The sequence below is a fragment of the Crocodylus siamensis genome, chromosome 5 (genome assembly GCF_052110815.1).
Source record: "Crocodylus siamensis isolate JL-2025a chromosome 5, ASM5211081v1, whole genome shotgun sequence".
Lineage (NCBI taxonomy): Eukaryota > Metazoa > Chordata > Crocodylia > Crocodylidae > Crocodylus > Crocodylus siamensis.
This window is the reverse complement of record NC_143399.1, coordinates 48016392-48028722: the sequence shown is the minus strand read 5'-3', so window position 1 is coordinate 48028722 and position 12331 is coordinate 48016392. Positions and strand designations below refer to the sequence as shown.

At 46.8% G+C, this 12331-nt stretch overlaps 1 protein-coding gene across 1 annotated transcript in view; it reads left to right on the top strand.

Moving 5' to 3' along the window:
• The first annotated feature begins 1601 nt into the window (after positions 1–1601).
• Positions 1602–12331, top strand: part of TNR (tenascin R) — a 350459-nt gene continuing 339729 nt past the window's right edge. The window contains exon 1 of the mRNA XM_090048819.1: positions 1602–1838. The gene's annotated coding sequence lies outside the window, so the exon portion shown is untranslated. The remainder of the gene's footprint in view (positions 1839–12331) is intronic.

Here is a 12331-nt window from a genome sequence, read left to right as displayed (position 1 = left end):
AAAACCTTCCTGCGCTCACATCATGGAAAGCGGATTACTCATCCTCTTAACAACGTTTCCCTCAAGTATTTTTAGGGACAAGGTTTTCTGTCACTTTCTTTTCTTTTTTTTTTTTTTTTTTGCTTTCTGCCACATTGGTTTCATGTACAGTCCCTTTGTACCCATAGTGGCTATAGGGCTAAGTTGCTCTCTCTTTTCATTCCACTGCACATCTGAGTGTTATTAGACCTAGAAGCAATATATCCTAATAGCCTGAACAACCTTATTCATGTCCTGAAGAGGCAAGTAACATTAACTCTTTTGTCCTGACAAGAAGCGGCATGTCAAAAATACCAGACTTGGTTGGATTGCAGGTAAAGCAATTTACATTGCTTAGGGAATACCATGTCCTGCTTCACTGTATTCTTGATTTTAAGGCTGGGTTGTTACTGTTGGTTAAAATGCAAGGTAACTTTTGAAGTGAAATGCCATTTTGATACAAAAATCAAAACAGCATGAAAAGTTCAAAACAAAACATTTTGCATGTTAACAGGTGGGGGGTTTTTGGCTGAAATGCTGATGAATTTGACATGAATTCACAAGCAGTTTTAGCTGATCTCGAATCTGCAATTGTTTTGTTGAATGGCATGTTTACCAAACCCATCTCTCCCAGTTCTAATGGTGACTGTTGGCAAGAGGACACAGATTTGGTCCAAACCGTGTCGGTGACACCATCAAACTGCCACAGGGAAGAGCAGAACATCCTGAACTCAGAACCTCGCAGGTCAACTGCAGAGGGACTGACTAAAAATCCTCTTGTCCTATGCCTTGGCCAATCTGGTGAACCTGCCTAGAGACATATCCTGCTCCATGCACCAGCAAATGACAACCATCTCACTATCCACTTCATAACAGGCCAGTTCTTTTCCAGTTTTGGGAGGCATATTAGCTGGGAGGGGAGACCCCCTTGTGTCCTCAAAGTGGGGTATCCAGAAGAAAGTGCTTAGCAGCCAAGTAAAGCTCCCTAAATTGCTGCCACCACCTCTCCAGAAATGGCTGCATTTCAGTCTTAGGCAAAGGGATTTCAATTTATGTTGGGCCTGTTTATTTTGCAAACCAGGATCCTTTTAACAGCCACCTACTGAGGAGCACCAAGTGAAGGAGTCTGTGTGGAGGACAGCCTGTTTCTGAGAACATGATCATCACCTCCTCTGCTGCAGAAACTCCCTGCAAACTGGCTCAGGCCTCCCCCCAGGTCCCTTTTGGAAGCTAGTGCCTTGCTCCTTGCAGCAGGGAAGTCGGGACAGGCTCTGCTCCGTAGTGGTGCGGCATCACTGAGGATTTGTTTTGCTTTGTAGGATCTAGGTTGGTTTCCTTTCTGCCCACTAGGTGGCTGCTTGCAGGGAAATCGGGGAGAGAGAGAGACAAATAGAGGGGGGGGAAAAAGCCATGCTGCTGAAATTTAAGCAAGAGAGAGAAAGCGAGTGTGTGAGAGCGAGCAAGCAAAGCAATCGCAGGCTTTCTCCACTCCTCAACGCGGCTGTCGCAGCAGCAGAGGCCAGCTGAGCTGAGGCTGTTCACTAGATACAAGCAGCCTGAGAAGGACCGGGTGGGAAGGGACCTTGAATCCTGAGGGGATTTGCCACCAGTGGAGTGGGCCAACTGACTTTCTTTACCTTCTTCCTCGCCCCCCATCCCCACTCCCAACCTGTCATCTTGCCTGCTACTCTCTATGAGGAGGAGAAAAGGGAGGGCAGAGGTGTGCTTGGGAAGCAGGAGACCTAGTCGCCTTGAGTCTCAGGAATTCTCCCACCAACCTGCACCCTCTTCCCTGCTGCTGCTGCTGCTTCCCAGCTTGGGTAAGTCCCGTGCACTTGTTTCTTGAATTTCCTATTTTCCCAGATTTCAGCACCAAGGAGAGCTGTGCCTCCGGCTCTGCCGGCCTGTGTGCATGTGCATCCCCTTGGCAGTGCGTGCGCCTCCCTGTGCCTGAGCAGCCGGTGTTAGGAAGAAGAGAGGGGCAGGAAAGCCTGCCCCCTCCCCATAGGTGTGCTCGGAAAGGCAGGTGAGGGCTGTGCCGCGTAGGTGGCACTGAGCGACCGTGCCCTGGACAACCCCCTAGCTCCTTCCTGGTGCATCAGAAATAGAGACTTGCTGAAGGGGAAGCCAGAAGTTGAGTTGTTGTGGGGGGGAGAGAAGACAGGAGGATGCATTAAGTGGAAGGAATTCTAGCTCCTCTCTGTCCCTAAATTGCCATCATGGGTCAGTGTGGGTGTAACAGGTGAACGCCAATGAGGGCAGTACCAGCATCACAAGGTCAGGTCCTTGGCTGATGTAAATCAGTGCCACCTCGGAGGCCGTAGTAGCTGTAAGTTCACCTCCCCCTCCCACCCTGGTGGCTCTCCCCAGGTGTCTGTCAGTGGCATTGTTTAATGAGGAATGGCTCTGTCTTGTGCTGCAGCAGCAGGGAGTTCAGACACTCAGTACACTTTTAGCCTTTTCTCTGGCTGCAATGAGGTTAAAGTGATTCTGCCGTAGTCTTGCTCCCAGCACCTGCAATTTAGAGAGAGTGCAGGGGGGCGGGGGGGGGCGTTGCTTATTTCTGCATGTTAAGCAGACAGCAATGGGCCTGAGATGAGCACCGTCTTGGACAAGCCTTTCTCTCTACACTTTTTCTCAAACCTGGATGTCTCCAGCTGTCAAGAAGCCCCCTCCTGCAGCCTCTGAGCCAGCCCTTCCTTCCCCCCCTGCTGACGAAAACTGGCACGCTCCTGTCTCAGTTTTCTCCTTTTCTCTCACCTGCCTTTGCTGTGCCCCCTTAGCCTTCCCACCTTCAAACCCACGTCCTTCTCCAGTTCTGTGGGTCACTCTGTAGTGGAAGAGGGGGTCAACACCCCTGCACAATGTTAGGGGGCACTGCGCTCATGCAGGTGCTGTCTGTCACCTGCTATTAGATGGAGGTCCCCACTATTTATGGTCCCTAACAATCCCATGGTGCTTTTGCCAAGAGGAGGGATGTTAACTCCAGTGTTACAACTAAATTCCAGCTTAAATATCTGTATTTTTAAAACCTCCTTAAATTTCTTCTACAGTCTGAACTGGTTGTGATACTTTTTGCTGCTGGGTCAGGCTCTCTAATTTGCTGCTGCCTTCCATCCCAGAAGTTACTGCATTTCAGGGGTCGGAAATGTGATTTCATCATATATTGGATCAGGTCCCTAGTAGGGGTAAATGCACTGAGTTCCAATGGGTTAAAACTGTTCACACCAGCTGGGGATCTGACCTAATATTTTGTAAAACTGAACTTATCAATAAATGTAGAATACGGTCTGATTTTGATACAGAGCCAGAACACGGGTGCAGAGAGTGGGCTGAAAAGTCACAAATGGGGCAGAGAGAGGGAAGAAATGGATGAAACTGTGAACACCCAGAAAGAAGTGCCCAGCACTGAATTTTTTCATGTGCCCTTTCCGTCACATTGTAAATGTTGCCATTCCCTGGAAGTGAAGCTGAAGATGTGTCAAGCTGACTGGGGGTTGGCTCTTCTGTTACGTTTTGGTTATAACTAAGTAAGAGAAGCTCTGATTCTGCAGATATCAGGTTGGCTTCCCATGGATGGGGGAGGGGGAGCATCTGGAAAGGGGAAGGTTTGGTTGTTTCCAAGGCACAAATTAATTAAATGTGCTCTGTTAGCAGTTACCTGTAACAGCTCCTAGTAGGGAGCATCTGCCCTGGGGGCAGGAAAGCTGGGCCCCAGATAAAACGGTAGAGAAATAGATAATTTGACAGCAGGTGCTAGGGATGCCAGGGAGAATGTTTTCTGCCTATTCTGCTCTTCCCCAGTGACAAGTGCATCCTTTTGGGCATGAGACGGGGAAAGGAAATCCCACAGGCTCAGTCAACTACAGATACGGGGAGAACTAGGGATGTGTGGCACTTTGTCTTCACAACCCTGAGACCTGAGATTCCCCTGTGTTTTTAACCATTGTCTCCCACTCCCAGGGAAGATGACCTGCTGGGGAACAAATAACATTGATACCTGCTCTGCTTGCCTACTGTGGGACAGTGTGGTGTACTCCTCAGGGTCAGAGCTTGGGGAGAGCTAGCTTGCTGGTTCATTGGGGGGTCTGTGTTGCAAAAGAAATGTCTCTTCTTCCCTTGGATTTTTGGAAGGCTTTTCGATGGCTCTGCCTTTGGGGCTGCCACAGCACCGGGTGAATACACATGTGAGTTATATCGTTGGACAGGGAAGCTGCAGTTTAATTAATGGCTGGAAAGACTGAGCAAGGACAAACAAACAGGGAAGTACAAACTTTAGCGATGGATGGGCCCTGTAACCAGCTCCATGGCCGTGGCAAAGCATCAGCTTGCTTGTTTATCAGGGTGTTGGGGGATTTGATGGCAAACAAAATACTGTTGGTACAACAGGAAGTATCTAATACAGGCTGACAAGAGGCAGAACTGCTGGTGTTCATGCTTCTGAATTCAGTGCTCTGGGCCTTGGCTTCAGGGTGAGAGAGGTGTTTTGGACCACATGGGCAGCATCACAGGGACTTGATAGGATTTAAGCAAAAGACTGTACAAACATTCAGTCTGAAAAAAAGTTGTTGTAGAAGGTTTGAATTGTGGATTTCTTTATGGCCAGTCAGCACAGTCCTTAACTACTGGCACTGGGAGGTTTTGCACAACCTGATCTTTGCACTTTGCAAGGGAAACAGGCATTCAGGTCAGATGGCTACACTACACATATAGTGATCATTGGGTTCAGTGAAGACAGTCAGGCATGAATGACAAGAATTAAACAAGAGTTTTACTATGGAGCAGTAGTCAAGCCTCTGCAGACAAAGAATTTGTTTCTCTAACTGCCTACTCCCCAGCTGAGGGACCATCTTTCAAGTCCTACCTCTTCTAAATTGGGGTGAATCTCTAAACTTAAATTATCACAAGAAGAACCAGGCAAAATGGGCCTGAGAACTGCTTTTGTTTGTTTGTGTCCACAAGCCAAAACCCATGCTGTAGGAAGAGCTAGTGCTGACTCATTAATCTGGAGCAGTTTGAGGAGGAAGAATGTCTGCCCCTTTCCCCCAAACTCCCAGGGCCCAGTCCCCCTATCCCCCAAGAATTGCAGTTGCAGGAATATAAAAAAGAAGACTTAAAAATAAGGAGCTGGAAACAAAATGGTGTGAAGAGTTGGCATCCTCAGATGTTCAGGTAGAATCTGGTTAAAGTCAGCAGCCCATGGCTGGCTCCTTGGTTGATCTACAGGAAATGAGTCTAGGGGGCCTCAGTCCAGCTGGAAGCTCTGAATGCTGGAAGCTGTAGGGGAAGAGGGCAAGGAACTGGTCAGTTTGGATAGGCCATGCATGAATGCTCCTCCCCTTAATATCTGCTTTCTACCACTGATACTAAGCTAGATGGACTTGGTACAGCATTTGTAATGTTATGCTCTAAGCAGATAGGTTTCCATGCCATAAATAAATGGGGGGCCTCGGGAGTCACTGAGGTCATGTCTACATGATCTGATCCCTAGTCTGCCACTGGCAAAATAAGCCTCATGTATTTGTTCACACCTGGGCTCAGAAGTTAGGCAGAGTAGAAGACTTGTTTCCAGGTTTGATATATACCAAGTGAAAAAGTGTGTGGGGGGCCAGCTTCTCGGCAGTGCTCTCAATAGTAATGAGTAGGGTAGGCATATGATGACTACAAGCCCGAATGGTTGAAGTGGGCTTGAGCAGAAGGGAGATGGAATCTTTAAAGCTCTGAGATACAGGCAAAAGTAGAGAAGCTCCTATGTGATGCATACTGGTATCTACTGATGCTGATGGGCACTCAGGACCCCAGTACTAAGAGGAATGGATTAGTGCAGTGGTTTTCAACCTGGGTGCTGTTAGATCCTTTTAAGGGTGACACAATATTAGCATTGTTAGGTATGCAAATACCTACATATGATTCACAAGATGATCCCAGAGGGTTTGAACAGGAATCCACAGTTTCAAAAACATTCTGACCTGTTGTGGTCTTTTTGAGTTCTTTGCAAAAGAATAATTGGTCTAGTATTTTTCTGTAGTCAAGAAATGAGTGAAAGAGCTGACATCTTACAAGGGGTGCCTTGAGTCTGAGAAGAGAGACTTTGAGTCTAGAAAGGCTGAGAAACACTGCACTAGTGGCTGCATGCGGGAGGAAGGACTCCTGGATTCTGGGTCTGAGCACAATTTCTTGTGTGGCTACGGGCTAATTGCTCCAAGAAGCAGCTTGCTGTAAGAACCAGCTAAGCACCTGTGGCTTCCAGAGACTGCAGCTGGAGTTTCAAGGCCTTAATCTCTCTGTGATCTAGTTCACCACTAGCATGCAGAATGAGGTTTGGGACGTGCCTTGTAGGAGTCTTCGTTAAGGCTTGTAAGCTCATGGGGATCCTGGGCTGGAGTTAATTAGGAAGTATGAATTTGGCATTTCTTTAGGGCTGACCTCAAATGAAGTAGTGGGGACAGAGAACCTGAATTTGTTTTAAGATCAAACTCTGTAAGTTTGTGGTTGGGGTACTGTGGTAGGACTGGGAGTTCTCGATTCAACACTCTGTTGCAGTATGGTAGGTTTGGGGCAATCCCATGCTTTGTGGCCTTTGCTAGTTTGTCTGTAGGGAACAGGAAGGAATTCTCTGCCTCCACGAATACTGCTGGCATGTGTTTCTTAACTTCCTCCTGAAGTACTGGATGTTTAGTGAAGTATGCTGGATGTTTAGACCAGTGATCTCCAAAGTGGGGTGCGCAAGACGATCCATTGGGGTGCAGGAAGAAAATATTAGAACTTCTATTTACATTCATATTTATATAAATATACATGTATTGGGGATGCATGCTCAAAAATTTTTTTACTGATGGGGTGTGCAATCAAAAAAGTTTGGAGATCACTGGTTTAGACAGTGGTGCTCTGCCAATACTTATAAAACATTGAGGTTTCTGGTTAAAGGGTCTTGCTCCTTTTCTCGGGGCTCTCATCAACTTTAGCGTGGAATTTTTTCCCCTTTGGTCAGATTGTCAGGGACTCTGGGAGTTTTTGCCTTCCTCTGTAGTGTGTGTCATGGTCTTCCTCATAGGATTGTCTGAGCATATATTAACAGCTACTTCCCTATTATTATAGTGGCAGGATACTGGAAGTACTCCCATCTCCATCCTATGACATGTTATAGGGTGTTGCTAATGTTCGGGGGGGGTTTTGCCTTGTAGTCATGGGTGTAGGCTTAGAGTGGCAATTTTGAGGGGGCTGGACAAGGAGGCCCCCCTCCAGCTTTGTGTTTGTGTTCCCTGTAGTCCCTAATTAGACTGGACATAGGGCAACTCTGAGGTGCAGTGTGCTAGCAGGCAGATCTTTGGTTAGCAGCACAGTCTTGTCTCTTCAGGTGGAATATGAGAGAGTGGTGGTGGATGGGGCAGTTTCTCCCTGGAGGGATGTGGGCAGTGGTGTCCCCCAAGGCTCTGTCCTTGGACCAGTACTGTTTAATTTCTTCATCAGCGGTTTGGATGAAGGTGTTGAAAGCACCTTTTCCAAATTCGCAGATGACAATAAACTATGGGGCACAGTAAACACACTGGAGGGCAGGGAGCTAATTCAGGCAGATTTGGACAGACTGGGGAAGTGGGCAGATCAGAATAGGATGCAATTCAACAAGGATAAATGCAAGGTGCTGCACCTGGGGAGAAAGAATCTCCAACACACCTATAGACTGGGGGGGTACCATTCTGTGTACCACAACAGCAGAAAAGGATCTTGGAGTCCTGGTTGATGCAAAAATGAACATGAGTCATCAATGTGATGAGGTAATAAGCAAGGCTAACCGCACTCTTTCTTGCATCAGCATCATAAGCAGGTCTGGGGAAGTGATAATTCCCCTCTATGCAGCATTGGTGAGGCCGCAGATGGAGTACTGCATCCAGTTTTGGGCACCACACTTCAAGAGGGATATGGACAACCTTGAGAGGGTTCAGAGAAGGGCTACTCATATGGTTGAGGGCCTGCAGGTAAGACCCTATGAAGACAAACAGAGAGATCTGAATCTCTTCAGCCTCCACAAGAGAAGGCTGAGAGGTGATCTTGTGGCTGCCTACAAACTCATCAGGAGGGGCCAGCAGGGAATAGAGGGACACTGTTTACCAGAGCACCCCTTGGGGTTACCAGAAATAATGGTCACAAACTGAAGGAGCATAGATTTAGATTGGATATAAGGAAGAAATTCTTTATGGTAAGGGTTGCCAAAATATGGAATGGGCTTCCAAGGGAGGTGGTGCTTTCCCCTACCCTGGAGGTGTTCAAAAGGAAATTAGACAGGCATCTGGCTGGGGTTACTTCACCCCAGTGCTCTTCCCTGCCTGGAGCAGGGGGTCAGACCCGATGATCTACCAGGTCCCTTCCGACTCTAGAAATCAATGAAACTATGACCACCATTTGAAGAGAGAGTGCATATCCAACCTCCTACATGGAGCCTCTACAGTGAGTACAAGTGAGATGGCCCTAGGGTATAAATGTCACTGTCAATGTCATTCCAGCTTTTAATCACATGGCCCCTAGTGTATAACCTGCTTAAGCGTCCCAGACTCCATGCCATAGAGCAGCTTTTAAGAGCAACAATCTCTTCACTATTGCTGGCTGAAGGCAGTTCCCAATCATGGGGTCATTTTATCTGAAGAGTCACGGATGGCTCAAAAAAAGTCACAGAAAGCAATGATACCACACAGCAGAATCCATGGTTCTCTGAAAGGCATCATGATAGTTTCATAGTGCTTAGGGTCGGAAGGGACCTAACCAGATCATCAGGTTCGACCCCCTGCCACGGGTGTGAACAACTGCCAGGGTCATAACACCCCAACCAAATATCTGTCCAGCCTCCTCTTGAAGACCCCCAAGGTAGGAGAAAGCACCACTTTCCTTGGGAGCCCATTCCAGAGCCTGGCAGCCCTAACTGTAAAGTAATGCCTCCTGATGTCCAGCCTGAACCTTCTCTCTAACAATTTGTGGCTGTTATTCCTAGTAACCCCAGGTGGTGCCCAGGAGAACAGAGCCTCCCCCAATTCCTGCTGGTCTCCCCGGTGAGTTTGTAAATGGCCACCAGACCCTCTCTTAGCCTTCTCTTGTGGAATAGGTTCAGGCCCTTTAGCCTCTCTTTGTAGGGCCTGTCCCACTGCCTCTGGACCATGCGAGTGGCTCTCCTCTGGACCCTTTCAATGCTAGCCATATCCCTCTTGAAGTGCGGCGCCCAGAATTGGACACAGTACTCCAACTGCAGCCTGACCAATGCTGCATAGAATTGGTCAAGGGGTGATATGCTAGGATACCATGAGCCACCCAGTGAAATCTGTTGGCTGGGTTTGTTGGCAGTGCCAGGGAGAGAATCTTGCCTCTGGCTCAGTAGAGTTCTGATTTACAGTGCATTTGGGAGAGGCAAGGATTTTTTTTTAACCCTACATTTTTATGGGTTTTAAAGAACCGTTCAGTCTGGCCTCCTATATATCACAGGTCAGAATGATACAGACTGAATTTCAGCTGGGCACAGCTGTCCAGCTGTCTTTGACTCCCCAAGGTGAATGATCAGATTTATAATTGAGAATGGTCATCAGCACAGACCAAGAGAAAAGCTCAAATCCTGTTTCTGGCTCCAGAGTAAATACCTTCATTACTCTGCTGCTTTGGTGTCTCCACTATACCAGCAGGACCATTGAGTTCAAGACAGTTCTTTGACCTTGACCTCAGTATTGAGCTCAGCCACTTGTGCTTGATGCAATGTTATAAATTACTTCTGCTTGCAGACTCTCAGTCCTTCCCTGGATAAGCCAAGGCTGAGACAAAACTCACCTTCTTGATCCTACCATTCCCTCTCATCCCTAGTGAGTATGCCCAAGTTTAAAAACCAGGGACCCCATCTTCCTCTTCTTTGCCCCTTTTGCCACCCCCATAAAAGAGGAAGGTTAACACGATTTCTTCTATCTCTTTATACAAGGGGCATGTCTCTGGAGGACCAGGACCCAAACTGGTGTTTCATTCTAAGACATCAGAACACATTATGAACCAAAGTGAATACAATGCTCAGTTTACTCATGGCAATGATTGGGGACAGGTTACTTCACCTGTTTGCCTTGGGACTGTGGCATGTAGCAAACCACTGGCAGGGTTGGATTTCAGATCCTAGTAGCCTGCACGTATGTGTGTTGAAGGTGGGGTGTAGCCTAGGGTGCAGGCAGGATGATGATTGCATTGGAAATTCCTCACTCAGCTATGGTTTCCTGGTTGGTAATTTGGGCCTAGTCTAGTTTTGTTAGCATTATGTCATCCACGAATGTGAAAATCTCACCCCAGCCAAGATAACTGCACAATTCCTAGGTAGATGCAGTTATACTGGCAAAGCAGCCCTTTTGCTGATAAATCTCATTTTCTTTGGGGAAGCAATGTAAACTATACTGGAAAAAGTTGTCTTTTGCTGATATAAGCTGCATTTCTACTGAGAGCTAGCAAGGCTGTTACACATGCATAGTGATACTGGCAAGGCGTTTCTACTGTAGACAAATCCTGAGGGTGCTGTTGGTGGTTCAGCACTCCTGGAGCATAATGCTCCAGGTATAACTTTTACCTTTCTGGAAAAGCTATTTTGCAAACTCCACTCTATTTCTAGAGTCATCTCATTAAGGATTCTGATGGGGGGGGAACAGGGCCAGTAATAATAACTTTAGTTTTTTGTCCTTGAAAGGCATTTTATAGAAAAACTCAGCACTTTTTGGCAAGTCCAGACATTCCTCCCTGAACCCTAGCTACTGTAGATACTTTGCTCTTTTGCTTTTGATGTATCCCATTTGCTCATTGCAAATTTCCTGGGTTTGCCTCTCATTTTTGCAGAGAGAGAAGGGATACTTGTGGGTTATCGCTCAAAGTGAGTTTAAAGTTGGCTAAAGGAATGGGAGTCCTGGGGGCCAGAGTCCAGTCTCCAAGACAGGTACAGTGCAGATGGTGGCAGTGCAAGCTTCCATTTTGCTAGGAGCTTGACTGATAAATGTTCAACCAGTTGAAGAGGAAGCAAAAATGAATAGAAGTTGAGGATTGGTAACAGTCCTGGCTGCTGTTTTGGTGTCCTTGACCATTCATAAATATGGCATCAGCCTGTGGAGGAATTTTCTCCCTTCCTCTCCAGATCTACTCATCTCTGTCCTCTGCTGTTGCTATCTGATGTGTACCAGTCCTGATCCCTGAAATGGATGAAAAGGTTATCTAACTTCATAGCTTGTGCAACCGCCAGCCTTTCTGCTGGGACTGGTTAGCAAGGGTGTTTGATTAGAGCTACCTGGTATGTGACACCTGCTGTGAGAGGAACCCCTGACTGCTGGGAGCTGCACTGAGATCACCAGCTCTTCCCACACAGGCCACAGATGTTAAGAACATTCATCCACACTGTCCTGGATCAGGATAGGTCTGGTAACTAGAAGTGAAAGGCTTATAGCTGATTCCTAATCCCTTGAGCCATTCAGCCCTCCCCTTATATTTGTGTGTTAATCTTTCTTGAGTACATGGCAAAAAGCAATAAACATATACAGGAAGAGGGAATGCTAATTAGCAAATGCAAGTGTGTAGGGTATAAAGTAGGCATTTAAGAATATATTATAAGCAAACATAAAGCAGTCATAAATTAGGTGGTGGAAGAAGTCAATTCATTGATGAAATTGCCCAAGCAGAAGAGAGAAACCAAGTGCACGGTAGCTGAGGCAAGGTATAACACGATGCGGCCTTCACTTGTAATCCTGTCTCTTTAATTATGTCCGTAATGAGAAATGAAATGTCAGTTTCATTAGATTCTGCTCCCCAACCAGGGAGAGCTTGGCCTTTATCTGCTATGGGTTTTTAGTGATGGCTTCATGATTTTCATTGAGACTGCATCAGTGCAGTGCATGGCTTGCCAGCTTCTCTTAGTTGAGGATTAAACCACAGAAGCAACAGTAATGGAAAAACCCCCAGCGTGATCTTTACAGTGCCATAACATGACCTGCTCTGGTGCAGAGTACTTAGGTTGGGGCTTGCATTATTGTATGTAAACCAGTGATTAAAATCCCAGTGTAGATAAGGCCTAAGTCTAGAGGAAAAAGTAGAGCCTTCATGAACTATTGACTTCTCTCTCTTTAATGGCCCCAATAAGCTCTCCACAATGGTTTTATCTGGGCAGGTGGGTCTTGATTCCCTTGTGGAGCTAGCTGGGGCCACCAAGCTTGATGGCTCATACACACCTGCAACCTAAAAGGACCATCAATGTTTTTATAAGGACAAAGGTAGAGAATCCATCCATGTAATGATAATGCACTAGTATCATACTACAGGCAGTCCT